This window comes from Schistocerca americana, chromosome 8 (assembly GCF_021461395.2).
Source record: "Schistocerca americana isolate TAMUIC-IGC-003095 chromosome 8, iqSchAmer2.1, whole genome shotgun sequence".
Taxonomy (NCBI): domain Eukaryota; kingdom Metazoa; phylum Arthropoda; class Insecta; order Orthoptera; family Acrididae; genus Schistocerca; species Schistocerca americana.
Window position 1 is genome coordinate 46,349,961 of NC_060126.1, and position 16,633 is coordinate 46,366,593.

Genomic DNA, 16,633 nt, shown 5'->3' on the forward strand with positions numbered 1-16,633 from the left:
ACTATGACTGTGCAATCCTTACTCCATACATCACATCTCTGAAATTGAATCCCTTGCCTTCCAGCTCAGCTCCTGGAGGAGCATTTCAGATGCTACCTCCTTCAGACACCATTTCCATAAGTTATCCAACCATCTGACATGCTCACAGTGTTCCTCCTTACCCATCCCTCATAGCACCTGCCTAGCTAACCTTGATGAGCTAGCCTTTTCAACTTGCCACATCCCCAAAAGTGCCTACCAGCTCTCCATCAAATCCAAGGCCTAAACGTTTCCGTAACACTGTTGTTAATCTTTCTACCAAAACCCTCAGTCTCATAGAAGTTTGTGTCCTCTCCAAAGACCTCACCTTTAGCCCTACTCCCAAATTTAACCATGCTGGACTTGTTAAAGACCTACTCTCCTCCTGATCCCTGCAATGGAAGCATTTCTTTGCCACCAATCTCTCCAACCAAAACCACCCTAATTCCAGCAATGAGTCTCGCCTGCTCCACTCCTCCCATGTAACCACCCACTGGTCACCTTCCAGGAATTCCTTACCTCCAGCTTAGCCTCACCATTCTTCCCCAGATCCCTTTCCTCAGAGTGCCAACCTTTCAATAGAAGAAAGAATATCCATACACAACCTCAAAACAAATCCTGACCTAATCATTCTACCTGCAGACAAAGGCTCCACCATGTTGTGAACCGCAGTGACTACCTGTCAGAAGGAATCTGCCAGTTGTCTGACTCCTCTGGCTATAAACTCTGCCAGAGTGATTCCATGCCAGAAGTCCAACATAACCTCCAATCCCTGCTTAAAGCTTTAGACCCTTCCCAGAACCTCTCTCCTGAATCCATTTCCCTCCTCACCCACGTAAAACTCCACACGCCCACTTTCTACGTGCTACCCAAAATCCACAAAACCAATAATCCTGGGCACCCAATTGTTCCCCACTGAAATAATTTATGCACTCATTGACTGACACGTTGAACTAATTGCACGTAATCTAGCCTCCCACATCAAAGACACCAATCACTTACCTCCTGGATCCCTACTTGTCATTTTTGATGCCACCTCGCTATACACTGACATCCCTCATGCCCATGGTCTTACTGTTATTGAACACTACTTTCCCAATGTCCTTCAGACTCCAAATGCACTACCTCATTCCTCATACACCTTACTAACCTATATCCTAACCCACAAATACTTCTCATTTGAAGGGAAGGTATATAAACAAATACGCGGCACAGCCATCGGCACACACATGCCAAGCTCCTATGCCGACCTTTCTATGGGCCATCTAGAGGAGACCTTCCTAGCCTCCCAAAACACTAAACCCCTTGTCTGGTTCAGGTTCATTGATTGATTGCCCGCATCTCGTGGTCGTGCGGTAGCGTTCTCGCTTCCCACGCCCGGGTTCCCGGGTTCAATTCCCGGCGGGGTCAGGGATTTTCTCTGCCTCGTGATGGCTGGGTGTTGTGTGATGTCCTTAGGTTAGTTAGGTTTAAGAAGCTCTAAGTTCTAGGGGACTGATGACCATAGATGTTAAGTCCCATAGTGCTCAGAGCCATTTTTTTTGAGGTTCATTGATTATCTCTTCATGATCTGCACCCAAGGCCAAGACTTTCTGTCTTTGTTCCTTCACAACATCAACACCTTCTCTCCAATCCGCTTCATGTGGTCCTACTCAACCCAGTGGACCACCTTACTAAATGTTGACCTGCTCCACCCTGATAACTTCATCTGTATCTCTGTCCACATTAAAACCACCAGCAGTACCTGCATTTTGACAGCTGTCATCCCTTTAACACAAAAAAAAAAAAAAAAAAAAATCCCTCCCATACAGGCTAGCCACCCAGCGACAGCATATCTGCAGTAACAAGAACTCCCTTGCTCAGTGTGCTGAGGGTCTCACCAAGGCCTTCACAAGCATAGTCTGCAAACATCTCTCATGCCATTTCCCTTTACACCCCCAATCCTCACACCCCCAATTCTCCCACCACCCATAAGAACCAGCCACAAAAAAGTGTCCACTTGTCACGCAGTACTAGCCTGGATTGGAGCAACTGAATCACATCTTTTGCCAGGGCTCTGATCACGTATCATCATGCCCTGAAAAGAGGGACATCCTACACAAGATACTTACCACCCCTCCTAAAGTGGTGTTCTGTCACCCATCCAACTTCCACAACATCTTAGTCCGTCCCTATGCCACTCCCAATCCCATCCCCTTGCCATAAGGATCATATCTCTGTGGAAGACACAGGTGCAAGATGTGCACTTCCTATTCTACAGCTGTCACAGGTTTATCCCACCCCATCAGGGGTTGGGCTACCTGTGAAAGCAGCCATGTCATTTACCAGCTCTTCTGCAATAATTGCAGCACAGCTTTTTATATTCATATGACTACCAACTAAAGTGCGCGTCATTTATGACGGTGGCCGAGTTTAGGTTCGTTCTGCGCACCTGACGTCACAAAACACAGTCAGCCAATGAACAGAGAACGATGTTGGCAGAGCTCGATTACAGTGCAGAGCACTAACGAGTGTCTTCAGTTTTAGAAATGTTCAGTCATACATGAAGTAATTGAACAAAAGCAATGTCTTGATAGCAGAGTTTCTTTTATAGAAAGTTTGGAAAAAGCATTCTTTATACCAATTGCTTCATACTCTATTAATTAATTAAACCAAACAAGCAATAAGCCTTCTAATTCAGGCGATAGCAAGGAAAGGTGTTTGTATCATTCTCACTAACCGCTTTTTCGCAATAAAGAACAGCGGTAATTGTTTGTTTCCTATTGTACTTCGACGAAACGTGAGTAATTCATAATCATACCAACAGTGTTTGTCGGTGTTTTGCGTGATATTTTAAACTCCTCCGGGAGTCATTTTGGATGACAAGTTGTGTTAGCGTAATGGTTAAAGTGTATGGCTACGAAGGCAAAGGTTCTGAGTTCATACCTTGATCAGTGCTTTATATTTTTTCTTTATTTTAAAAACAATATCAAAGTGTCTTACTTCATGAATTTTATTTGTTTGAATGTAATTTTTTGAAATTTCTAGTGGCAACTAAAATCAACCATACGGAAAGTATACGCTATGGACTTTACCTCTGCAAACTCTTCAAAATTTTGTGCAATGTATTACTACCTCTAATGCTGCACAATAACTGCGTTGAACATCGCAACAAAATTAAGTAATTTATGGGGGGAAGGTATCAGTCAAGAAGATGTGTAAAAATCAAATTTTTGGGCCAAATAGTTTTTGTGAAATCGAATGACAAAGTGTGTCAAAGCAGTCGAAGTACCATGTGTCTGCACAGGCGAGCAGTGCAATGATGACAGAATCGCGCACATCGCGGAATGCGGGGAGCACGTCTCTGTAGCAGCAAAAGGGTTAATGCGGCCGTGGTGGCTTTACTTCATAAACTGCGCGCTCCCCCCCTAAACGTGTTTGTGAACTAGACTATGGCGCTGCTTCTCTTGGCGCGTACAACTGGCAACGCAGCAATCTCCCGCGTCTGGGTGGGCATGCGCGAACCGCCAAGATAAAAGAATTTAACTATAGTTGTCCACCAGCTTGAATGGCCACCACCAAACTGTGGCCAAGAGCAAAGTACACCATCCTGTGGCACAACATGCATCTGAACATAATATGCTTGATTTCAGCGGCTGCTGCACTATCTGAGCCATCTGGATCCTCCCCTCCACCACCAGCTTTTCTGGACTGCTCAGATGGGAGTTATCCTTACAACACATTCTCCACTCCTGTAACTGTGCCGGCCTCAGTCCACGGTAACGTACTGATCTTACATCCTTAACCCAACAGTTTCCACCTCCATTGTCCTATCATCTCCTCCCCATTCTCGACTCAAACCATCTTTGTTTGCTGCCTCTGCCAATGAATCCACTCATCTTTCACATCTCCTCTTTTTTCTCCTTCCTTTTTATCCCCACCTTCTAGCCCCACAACCTTTTGATGCTGTGCCTATTGGCATTCTAGTCCCTGGACACTCTGCCAGACAGTGTTTGTCTCTCTCCCCACCCATACACTACCACCCCTTCCCTGTCCCCTCCAGAGACATGCAAGCATCCCACGTGATAGCTGCACTCTAGCGTGAGATGCTGGAGTTGGCGGTTATGTGTGCATGAGGTGTGCTTGCTTTTGTGTATGAATGGTGTATGTTTCTCTTTTGCTTATGAAAGCTGTAACCAGAAGCATTATGTAAGTGTCTATTAATTGTGCCTGTCTCTAACTTAATGTGTCTTCTGTACAGTAAGCAGCAATCTGATTTTGTCTTCATTGTTAATATTATGAAAAGGAGAGATTGCTACTCACTATATAGTGGAAATGTTGAATCATAAAGAGGCACAACGAAAAGACTGCTAAACAAGGAAGCTTTCAGCCAAAAAGCCTTATTCTGAATTAGACAAAACACACACACACATATTCACATATGCAAATGCAACTTGTTGTGCTGGAATGGGCACAGGGAAGGTAAAAGAATGGAACAGATGTGTAAAGGACAGTGGCTAATGAAGATTGAGGCCAGGAGGATTACAGGAACATAGGATATTGCAGGGAGTTGGTACAAAGGATCCAGATGGCACAAGCTGTGAAGCAGTCATCGAAATGAAGAATGTCGTGTTGAGCAGTGTGCTCAGCATCTGTGTGGTCCAGCTGTTTCTTGGCCACAGTTTGGCAGTGGCCATTCATACAGACAAACAGCTTGTTGGTTGTCATGGCAATGTAGAACACAGCACAGTTGTTGAAGCTTAGCTTGTAGATCACTTGACTGGTTTCACAGGTAGCCCGGGTGTTTGATGGGATAGATGGTGCTTGTGGCCTAACTGGAGTAGGTGGTGGGGAACATCTTGCATCTAGATCTATTGCAGGGTATTAGTCACATGGCAAGGAGTTGAGAGCAGGGGTTGTATAGGGATATTGTGTAGGTTCTATGGATGGTGGAATACGATTCTGGAAGGGTGGGGAGGAGAGTAGGTAGGACATTCCTCATTTCAGGGCATCGCAAGTGGTAGTTGAAATCATGGGTGTGAGTGTGAATTAGGTGCTCCAGTCCTGGTGCTACTGAGTTACAAGGAGAATGTCCCTCTGTGGCTGGACTATGGAACTTTGGGAGGTAGTCGGTGACTGGAGAGATAGGGCACAGGATATCTGTTTTTGTACATGATAGGGAGGGTAATTACAGGATGTGAAGGTATCAGTGAGACCCTTGGTATATTTTGAGAGAGACTGCTCATCACTGCAGATGTCACGGCAACAGGTGAAGAGGCTGTATGGAAGGGACTTCTTGGTATGGAATGGGTGGCAGCTGTCAAAATGGAGGTATTGCTGATGGTTGGTAGCTTTGATATGGACGGAGGTACTGATGTAGCCATCTTTGAGATGGAGGTCAATATTGAGGAAGGTGGCTTGATGGGTTGAGCAGAACCAGGTGAAATGAATACGGGAGAAGGTGTTGACGTTCTGGAGGAATGTGGATAGGGTGTCCTCACCCTCAGTGCAGATCTCCCAGATGTCATCAGTGAATCTGAACCAGGTGAGGGTTGAGGATCCTAGGTGATTACAAAGGATTCCTATAGATGGACCATGGGTGGGTTGGTATAGGATGGTGCCATGTGGGTGCCCATTTCCGTACCCTGGATCTGTTTGTAGGTGATGCCTTCAAAGGAGAAGTAATTGAAGATGAGGATATACTTGGCCATTGTGACTAGGAAGGAGGTTATATGTTTGGAATCAGTTGGGTGTTGGGAAAGGTGTGTTCAATAGTAATAAGGCCTTGGGCATTAGTGATGTTAGTGTAAATGGAGATGGCATCAATAGTGACAAGCAGGGCACCACATCCCTCCAGCAGGATCTACAGTCTCTCCTCAAATGCTTAGGCCCATCCTGGAGTCTGTCTCTCTCCTCACTGCTACCACACCCTGCACTCGTACCTTCTACAAGCTTCCTAAAGCCCATAAGCCCACCCAACCTAGGATGTCCCATTATGGCCGGTTCCTATGCCCCCACTGAGGTAATCTCTGCTGTCATAGACCATCACCTTCAGCCTATTACCCGCAAACTACCTTCCTATATACAAAATACCAACCATTTCCCCATTGGCCCCCCACAGTTCGTTTCTTTACCACATGGTGCCCTGCTCATCACTATTGATGCCACCTCCCTCCTAGTGTCCATGGCCTTACTGCTGTTTGACACTACTTTCCCCAATACCCAACAGATTATAAACATATAAACTCCTTCCTGGTCACCATGACCTACTATATTCTCACCCACAATTGCTTATCCTTTGAAGGCATAACCTACAAACAAACCCGGAGTATGGCAATGGGCATCCGCATGCCACAGTTCTAATTCAACCTGTCTACGGACCATCTAGAGGAGTCCTTCCTAATGACCCAGGATCCCAGCCCCCTTACCTGATTCAGATTCAGTGATAACATCTTGGCGACTTGATCAAGGGGAGGATACCCTATCCACATTCCTCCAGAAACTTAATAGCTTCTTCACATTCACTTCACCTCGTTCTTCTCAACCCAACAAGCCACCTTCCTTGATATTGATCACCACCTCAAAGATGGCTACATCAGTACCGCCATCCATATCAAACCTACCAATCACCAGCAATACTTCCACTTCAACAGCTACCACCCATTCCATATGGAGAAGCTCCTTCCATGCAGCTTTACCATCTGTGGCTGTCAATCTGTAATGATGAGCAGTCTCTCTCAAAACACATCAAGGGTCTCACTGAGGCCATAATTACTCTCTCAACCATGTACAGAAACAGATATCCCGTGCCTTATCTCTTCAATCACCCACCAGATCCCAAAATCCCACTGTCCAGCTACAGAGCAGCATTCCCCTCATGACTCATTACCACCTGGGACTGGAGCAACTGAATCATATTCTCTGTTAGGGCTTCAACTACCTCTTGTCATGCCCTGAAACAAGGAGTGTCCTACCCATTATCCTTCCCACTCCTCTCACAGTGGTATTCCATGGCCCACCAAACCTACACAATATCCTTGTCCATCCCTACACAATTTCTGCTCCCAACCCATTGCCTCATGGCTCATATCCCTGAAATGGACATAGATGTAAGACCCATCCCATGCATCCTGCCACCACAACCTATTTGAGTCCGGCTACAAGTAGCACCTATCCCATCACAGACAGTCATGTGATCTGCAAGCTATGTTGCAACCACTGTGGTTCATTCTTTGTGGGCTCTCTGCAAGAATGGCCACTGAGAAACTGTCGTGAAGAAACAGCTAGACCATCCACTTACTGTGCATGCTGCCCAATATGGCGTTCTTCATTTCAATGACTGCTCCAAAGCCTGTGCCATATGGATTATTCCAAACAACACTGTCTTTCCTGAAAGTGCAGGTGGAAACTCTCCCTGCGATGCAGCCTATGTTCCCATAATGCTCATGGCCTCAACTATCATTAGCCATTGTTCCTTTATGCATCTATCCCCTTCCCTGTTCACATTCCAAGCACTACACCACCTTCTATTCCACCAACACACTAAAGCTCCCCTCTCTCTCTCTCTCTCTCTATACCTCATCCCTGTATGCTCCCACAAGCAGCTATTTACTGCCCTCATGATCAAATTAAATGTGCAATAGCAGCTCCTGTTTTCTGATTACAATCTATGAATTGCAGAAACTGTTAATTTATTTCATATTTATCAGGTCCCTTATTGAAGTCAATACGACACAGGATCAATGTTGTCTTTTCAACATTATTTGAATCAGAAGTTGCATCAACAGTAGTTGATTAAGACTTGTTGTTTTCTCTCTGTTCCAAGATGTCGGTCCTGACATGATGGACATGACTACACATTAATTCATGCTGAGTATCACTTGACAGATAATGCATTTGTAAATGCTTTTCAGCTTCTTGTTCATCTCTGACCTTGCTAATGTGTTTTGAGAGAACTGAATCATAGTGACTCAACAGCTCTAATATTCCAAGGAAATTTGCTGTATTTGTACCCCCAGCTTTCTGCATTGAACCTCTGAAGGTCAAGCCACTTATGAAGAAGAAGTAATGTTACATTAAGTAACACGAGAGTCCACAAGTAAGTTGGAGTAAATTGGTTGTTCTATGGATGAACAAAAGAAGAACATTACCTCTTTACTTCTGAGCAATAGCAGGGGCAATGTAACTCCTAATGTCATTTCATTCCTTTAGTTTTATGGTTCTTCCAGGACAACTATATACAAATCAGTGAATTTCATTTTGTGTTTGCTCTTGCATGCAATATCTATCCTGTGTATTTAATGTAAGATAACCTTGTGATTGAATCAGAAGTGTCTTATCTTTTAACACTGTTGGCAATTGTACCAACTTATAATGATTTTCCTCTGATGGGGAAATGTTTAGGTAGGATTCCCAACAGCATTTAAAGAAAGCATATGTTCAACTGCATCACAAGCTGGTTTTTGCCCATTATGTCTAAAGAAAACATTGTGCATTCAAGATCCAACATGAAATAGAATCAACTGGCCTGCAAAAATCATAAAAGTGAACAACTGAAGTTGTTGCATGAGCTAGACTGGCTGTTCTAGTGCTAGAGAAATTTTCTTTTATTTATTATGGTACATTTTCCAAATGAGAACCCTAGAGTATCTGAATCCTTGAGAGACATCCACCTCTCCCCTCCATGAGCCTTGGGCCTCTGGGATTTTGTCTCCTCTGTATCTTCCCCCAACCTCTCACCTGGACCTCCCACTGGCACACACTACCCCTACTCCATTTTATTTTATTTTAACACAGGTAGGTGTCATAACATGCAAAACTTGCATACCAGTGTAGTACCTACTTGAAATTCTTTCGCTCCAGCCACCTGCACAAAAGAACCACAATACAATAATAATCACCTGGTGTTGCTGCCTGTCCATCTCACGTTCGGAAACACTGGATGGTCCTGACAGCATATGCCAATTAGATGCCATAATATTCATTCAAAGTCGGTAGTCACATCACTTGCACATTACGAGGTAGCTGACGCATCTGATTGATTCGTGCCACAAGGCAACACAGCCTGTGGCATATGGTGTGCATGCAAAGTGCCCATCATGATGAGAAACAATAATCTTGTTTCACAGCACACGAAAATTGTCTCAAGAGAATCATTTTAGCCCCACGTACAACATAAGAAAAAAAAAAGAGATTTTTATGATTCACACACACCAGTTTAAATTATATGCGCAGTTTGCGCACTATATGGGGACCTAAATACATAATAATTTAATAAGCAAAAACATACTTAATATTAAGTGAGATCATTTAGAAATAAGACTGTGGAAGATTTTGTGGGAGAAATGTTACTATTTGGTAGAAGAGTTCATAGAGGATAAACTGATAATTTGAGTTAGGCTATAGCTTAATTTAGACTTTTTTCTATAATAAAACTGTATATTAGCATCGGTTCTCTATTTGTGGTGAAATTTATGTGTCTCATCATAATTCACAATACACTGAAATTACCTGACTTGCCACACAATTTAAGACAGGTGCTAACTATCCTGCAGGAGCCTACTCACAAAGCTACAAGAACCAGTATTACGTGAAGATTTTTGGTATATACTAAACCTCCCTATGTATTGCTCCCACAAGGATCAAGTACATAAAATAAGGCTAATTACATCAGAAAGAGAGATATTTAAGCAGCCATTCTTCCCACACTCCATACACAAAAGGAATAGGAAGATATCATAATATATGGTACAATGATACGTGTTCTTGTCAGACTCTAAACTGAATTTGTGGCTGAGTTAGCCCCTCTTCTAATTATAAGCTATCGTAGATCCCTCAAACAAAAAACTGTGCCCAGTTCTTGGAAAGAGGCACAGGTCACACCTGTCGACAAGAAGGGTAGTAGAAGTGATTCACAAAACTACCATCTAATATCCTTGACATGGATTTGTTGTAGAATCTTAGAACATATACTGAGCTCAAATGCCAACCAGCATAGATTTCAAAAACATCGATCATGTGAAACCCAACTTGCACTTTTCTCGAATGACATAATGAAACCTTTGGATCAAGTCAACTAGGCAGATACAGTATTTCTTGGTTTCCGAAAAGCATTTGAATCAGTACCACACCCAAGCTTAATGTCAAAAGTATGATCATATGGCGTATAAAGCAAAATTTGTAACTGGATTGAGGAGTTCTTGGTAGGGAGGACACAGCATGTTATCTTGGATGGAGAGTCATCACCAGAGAAGTAACTTTGGGTGTGCTCCACGGAAGTGTGTTGGGACCTTTATACTGTATATTAATGACCTTGCAGACAATATTAATAGTGAAATCAGTTTTTTCCAGCTGATACATGAAGTACTATCTGAAAGAAGCTGCATAAATCTTTAGTCAGATCTTGATAAGATTTTAACATGGTGCATAGATTGGCAATATGCTCTAAATTTTAAGGAATGTAAAATTTTGCACTTTACAAAAAGAAATAAAAAAAAGTAGTATCCTATAACTATAATAACAATGATTCGCTGCTGGAATTTGCCAACTCAGACAAATACCCGGGAGTAACACATTGTAGGGGTATGAAATGGAATGAGCGTATAGGTTCAGTTGTGTGTTAAAGCAGGTGGTAGACTTCAGTTTATTGGTAGAATACTGAGGAAGTGCAATCAATCTAAAAATGGAGATTGCTTACAAATCGCTGGTGTGACTGGTTCTAGAATATTGCTCAAGTGTGTGGGCCTGTACCACACAGGACTAACAGGGGCTATTGAACATATACAAAGAAGGGCAGCACAACTGGTGACAGGTCTGTTTAATCCGTAGGATACTGAAGTAACTGAAATGGAAGACTATGGAAGATAGACGTAAACTATCCAGAGAAAGTCTATTAACAAAGTTTCAAGAAGAGGCTTTAAATGATTACTTTAGAAATATATTATAACCCTCTACATATTGCTCACATAGGGATCAGAAGGATAAGATTAGAATAATGACTGATGCACAGAGGCATGTAATCATTCTTCCTGCACTCCATACGAGAATGGAACAGGACGAAACCCTAATAACTGGTACAATGGGATGTATCTTCTGTCATGCACTTCACAGTGGTTTGCAGATTATAGATGTAGATGTAGAAGTAGATCCTCTGCTATGTACTTCACAGAGTATGGATGCTGATGTAGATCATAATTCCAAAGGAGCTACACTAGATTATAAGCCAATAGGACCATAGAATGTACGTAAATTGCTTACAAGATGAGGGGACAATATCCCTTGAAAAAGAAAAAAAAGCTAGCTGGTGTAAACCCTGATATTGATGAAATGTATATTGTGAATTTTATGGAACATAGTATGACAATTCTCAAACTGAGTCCGTGATAAGTAGACTGAGACAAGGCATACTGAATTGCAGTCTTTGGAGTACCACTGCCATATTTCTAGGCATTACTCTATTCACCAAACACAAGAATTGTTTTTACAATTCAAGATTCTCATCTCCCATGCACATGAAACAACAGCTTGGCTTGCAACATTTTGCCTTGAATGAAGCACGTCAAGATGTTCTCACCTCCTTGGTTGCAATATCAGGTGAAAGTACTTGATCCATAGGAACTTTGTTGATTAGTTGCTTGAGAAATGCTTACATCTGAATGGTGCAGTTGTCACAGAATAACACATTACTGAGGCTGATGGTGTACTGAATTTGATGAATCCGAAGCCTATTTAGAACGTAAAGGATTTAAGTAAAATGCAGTAACATATCAACTTGACACTACAGACAAGCATATGTTCACGTAGGAGATGAATACAGGGTGAACTTGACCTTAACTGGAACATTCTGGAAGTTGTTCAGGGATACATGCTAAGTATTTTGCTATGAGGAACCCATTGTCTGTGCTGAGTTGTTACACAGAAATTGCATTTTGTTTGCTTTCTTACCCCACTTCTCTTTATACCTGTACTGCACTATAAATATTGGCACAACAGTGAAAATGTTGACAGTGTTATGACGAATCTGTATTAAGGAAACCTTTGATCAACAGCAAATTGCGATACCCATCATGATTGACAAAGTCTGCAATTCTGCTCTTTTTTCATCTATGTTTTAACTATAAATGCAAATCTGATATTGAAAGAGGGGGCATGTGGAATCAATGTATTGTATGGGAACATTTATTTAAATTTCATTATTCCGTGTGTTTTCGCTTACACTTTGTAATTCCTTTTGGCACATATTTTGCATTATGCAGTATTTGGTTATTAAATTTTCATACAACATATTACCTATTAAATTAAGAATAGTTACAATTTTTCATAAAAACCAGTCACATGTTAGAAAATACAAAACATTTGTTATTTTAGTTGTTGTGTCTAGACAAGACAGCCTAGACACAATGAGAGGAAGCCGAAAGGCACGCGCTTAGATAAAGCAGGATGGCGTGAGGTCTGAAACAGGATACGTAATGAATGCTATAAAGAAAAGTACGTAGCTTCTGAATACTTAACTTTAATCCATCCTTTTGGTACATCTGGAGATTGTGGCGATACAAGTGAGACTCTTCAGATACATGCAATGTTACTAATGGCGCCTTGCTAGGTCGTAGGCATTGACTTAGCTGAAGGCTATTCTAACTGTCTATCGGCAAATGAGAGAAAGGCTTCGTCAGTGTAGTCGCTAGCTAAGTCGTCCGTACAACTGGGGCGAGTGCTAGTCCGTATCTCGAGACCTGCCTTGTGGTGGCGCTCGGTCTGCGATCACACAGTGGCGACACGCGGGTCCGACATGTACTAATGGACCGCGGCTGATTTAAAGCTACCACCTAGCAAGTGTGGTGTCTGGCGGTGACACCACATTAGTGATGTGACATACTTTGCAAACTTTACAAAACCTTAATTTCAAAATTATGTTCAATAATATAAAATTATTTTATTTGTATAAATTTTGATTATCCTGAGAGTCATGTTTTCTTGGTAACTGTTCACTCATGTATGCAGAAAAATATGTACCAAAATTATTTTGATTAATTACCAGTTCTGGAACAATCTAGAACTCCAATCTGTAATATACCATTGGACTTCATGCTAAAGGTCAGATAGCCTTTTTACTGCTGTCTGGAAGGGCAGTCTTCATTTTAGAGCCACATAGTGTGTTTGGTATGGTCACTGTGAATTAAGTGTGCATCATGTACATAATTTTTATTCAAACTGGTACCTGAAATGTAATACATTCTTGTCTGTTTGCAGACAGTGTTTATTATTTATAAAAAAGTGGAGGACTTTCTTTAGCAGATAACTGAGGAATGAAGTTGATTGATTGTCATGTGTGAAGTGGAAATTATCAACGCCTTGTAAATCCGAATTAGTATCTTCACTTCCATTTAAAATCATGGATCTGAACATCATTCCCTAGACAACAGAAGAAGATGACCAGAATCACAAAAACTTTGATAAAATAAGACCAGTATAAAAAAATATTTCTACTCGTTGAAACAACAATTTTAGAACTGGTTTTCTGCACTGCTGTCTCCCATACTATTCCTCTGTACATTTACAAAGCATACCATGCAAATATATCAGTAACAGTTTACATAATAAAGACTTTTAATCGGACTTAGGGAAAGACAGTGTTAGAAGCGTTTCATATAAAGGAAACTAATTTGTTCTGAATCATGAAAAAAGGAGATCTGCAGCAATACAATGCAGATTTTTGGACCTAACCTGGATGTGAACATTGTGAGCAATGAATGAAAACAAAAGGGCTGACAGAATGACTTTCAAACTGCATGCCACAACAGAAACCAAATAAGTGCAAAAAAATTAAAACTCCACTCTCTGGTTTAATAGATTTGTGAATGGAAAAATAAAAATGATGATAGATGAGGATACAGTGGCGTGTTCAGATGTGAGTCAGGATAGAAAACCATACAAAGGTGATTTGTTGAGAGAAACTTTAGCTAAAATTGAGGAAACTGAGTAGAAAATGGAATCTGCGCTGAAATCCAACAGTGAACTTTTGAAATCAGAAATTCAAAATAATAGTGAGAAAAATCAACAATCAAACCTCAGAATAAAAAGATAAGATGGAGGATGGCTTAAAGGGAGTGCATTCCAGAATGGATGTAGTTAAGAATAGAGTCATAGTTTTAGAAAAACTATTTTTGTCAAAGAAAATTCTAAGCAGGGAAAGGACTGTGCAAAAAGCAGTAGAGGAGAGAGTTAGTAATGTAGGTACTGAAACAGAAGGAAAGATAACCAAATTAAATGCAAAAGTAAACAAAAGATGTGTATCTATTATATAAAAAGGAGAAAAATATGTGTTAACAATAGTCTTATGTGGTCAAGTTTACCGTAGAAAAGCCTCCTTTGTAACAGTTTACACCCTATTGCTTTCTTGCAACACTGTAAAGATAACTTTCGTTTGTCAGAAATTTTCTTAAGGCGAAATTTTGATCAGTGGATAACGTTCATTGATCTGGAGAAAAGGTTTTGGAACAAATTTTGGTTGGAGTCTGAGCACACTAGAATTAAGTGTGAATTTTTTAACTGAGGCTATTTTTACAGCGAGAAATGGAACTATTCAAGTTTTTGTATGAACCAATTGAAAAAATTAGTAATTTTAAATAAAATAGTTGGTTGGGTTGGAAAGTAAAGGGACTAAACTATAGGGTCATCAGTCCCTTTTTTCTCATGTAAACAGGTCTCAAGTTAAAACCATACCCAAAAGCAGTCGGGGAAAGTAAAAAGACATAAAAGTAACCAGTAACCACTCCGAAAGAAGAAATGACATAATCAAATTAAAAGGGGAAATCATGCACTGTGGAAGGTATTAAAATAATAAAGCAGATGGCCTGAACTGGCTGATCGCAAGAGTAAAAAAGGATGAACCAGCCACTCTGCAACACACTAAAATCTGCAACCAAATAAACACAAGGCTAAAGAAACACAAATAGGGAAAAGACGAACATCAATGCAAACAAACAGCAAAGAAAGAACAAGGAAGAGTTAAAACAGGTCAAGATCTGGTTCCAGATGAATGGTACGACACCGACAGAAGTGCATGACACAAAACTGGAAGCCATGACTGCGCCTTGTGGATGCCTCCCTGTAGGCACCGCTCAGCAGTACGAAGCAGTACGAAGTGTACAAGTCATCTGCATACAGAGAAGGTGGGATGGACAGCCCTACAGCTGCTGCTAGACCATTAAAAATAGAGATACAGAGCCCTGCAGGACCCCACTCATCTGGATATGGGGGGAATTATGGGAGGCACCAACTTGGACATGGAAAATACGGAGCGACAGGAAATTTTGGATAAAAATCAGAAGCGGAGCCCAGAGAAACCACTCATAAAATATGGCAAGGATACGAAGTTGCCAGGTTGTGTCATAAGCTTTTCATAAATCAAAAAAGATGGCAATCAAGTGTTGGCACCTGGAAAAGGCTGTTCAGAAGGCAGACTCAAGGGATACAAGATTACCAGTGGTAGAGTGACCCTGGTGGAAACCGCCCTGGCATGGAGTCAGTAGGCCACACGACTCCAGGACCTAACACAACTGCCGACTCACCACACATTCTAGCAGCTTACAAAGAACGTTGAGGAGGGTGAAGGGACAATAGCTATCCACATCAAGCGGGTTTTTATCGGGTTTGAGCAGTGGAATGATGGTGCTCTCCCGCCATTGCGATGGAAAGATGCCATCGTACCAGATCCGGCTGAAGACGACGAGGCCGTGTCGCTTGTAGTCTGACAAGAGATCTTTAATCGTCTTACTGTGGATCCGATCTGGCCCGAGAGCTGTGTCGGGGCAACATGCAAGGGCGCTGAGGAGCTCCCACTCTGTAAATGGGGCGTTATAGAGTTCACTGTGGCACGCAGTGAGCATGAGGACTTTCCTTTCCATCCGCTGTTTGAGGGTGCGAAAGCCTGGGGGTAATTCTCCGATGCAGAGGCTCGAGCATAGTGCTCGGCAATTGTGTTTGCATTGGTATTTTATTTATTTAGCGTATGGCTAATACAGACATATCATGAAATTACATATATATATGTATATATTGGCACACAAGAAACTTAAGTTTGTTTTTACAACTGAATATCCAGTCCTTCAATCCAGCGCACTGCATCTGGAGTTGCTAGCAGGAAGTCCTCTTTGGCGCCGTGATAGGCTCGAATCCTGCATTCACTGACGATGTGGTGAACAGTCTGGTATGGAGCTCCGCAGTCACAAGCTGGATCAGGCAGCTTGTTCCACTTAAAGAGAGCATCCCTGCATCGCCCATGGCTGGTACGGATTCTGTTGAGAGTAGACCACGTCTTGCGTGGTAAGTCGAATCCACTTGGAAGTTTAGCACCTGAGAAGATGTTATGCAGGTGCACATCTGTCACTGCTTCCCACCGACCTTTCCATTCTTCAAGAGGTTTGAAATTCTTAGCCACCATGTCAGCAGCATCGCACAGAGTTGGATGACGTGATTTCAGTCTCTTGCGATTTAAAAGTGGCAGGTCGCTATGCACGGGTAGGTTAGAATTCCTGGAGATCTTGTGGAATTCTCTCATAAGGGCAGTACATCTGCGTAGATCAGGAGGCATTATACCAGTTAACAGTGGAAGCCAATAAACTGGAGTAGATCTGAT

General features: G+C 41.9%; 1 protein-coding gene across 1 annotated transcript in view; it reads right to left on the bottom strand.

Moving 5' to 3' along the window:
• Positions 1 to 16,633, bottom strand: part of LOC124544884 (microspherule protein 1) — a 164,671-nt gene that overhangs the window by 517 nt on the left and 147,521 nt on the right. The gene's annotated exons all lie outside the window — the stretch shown is intronic.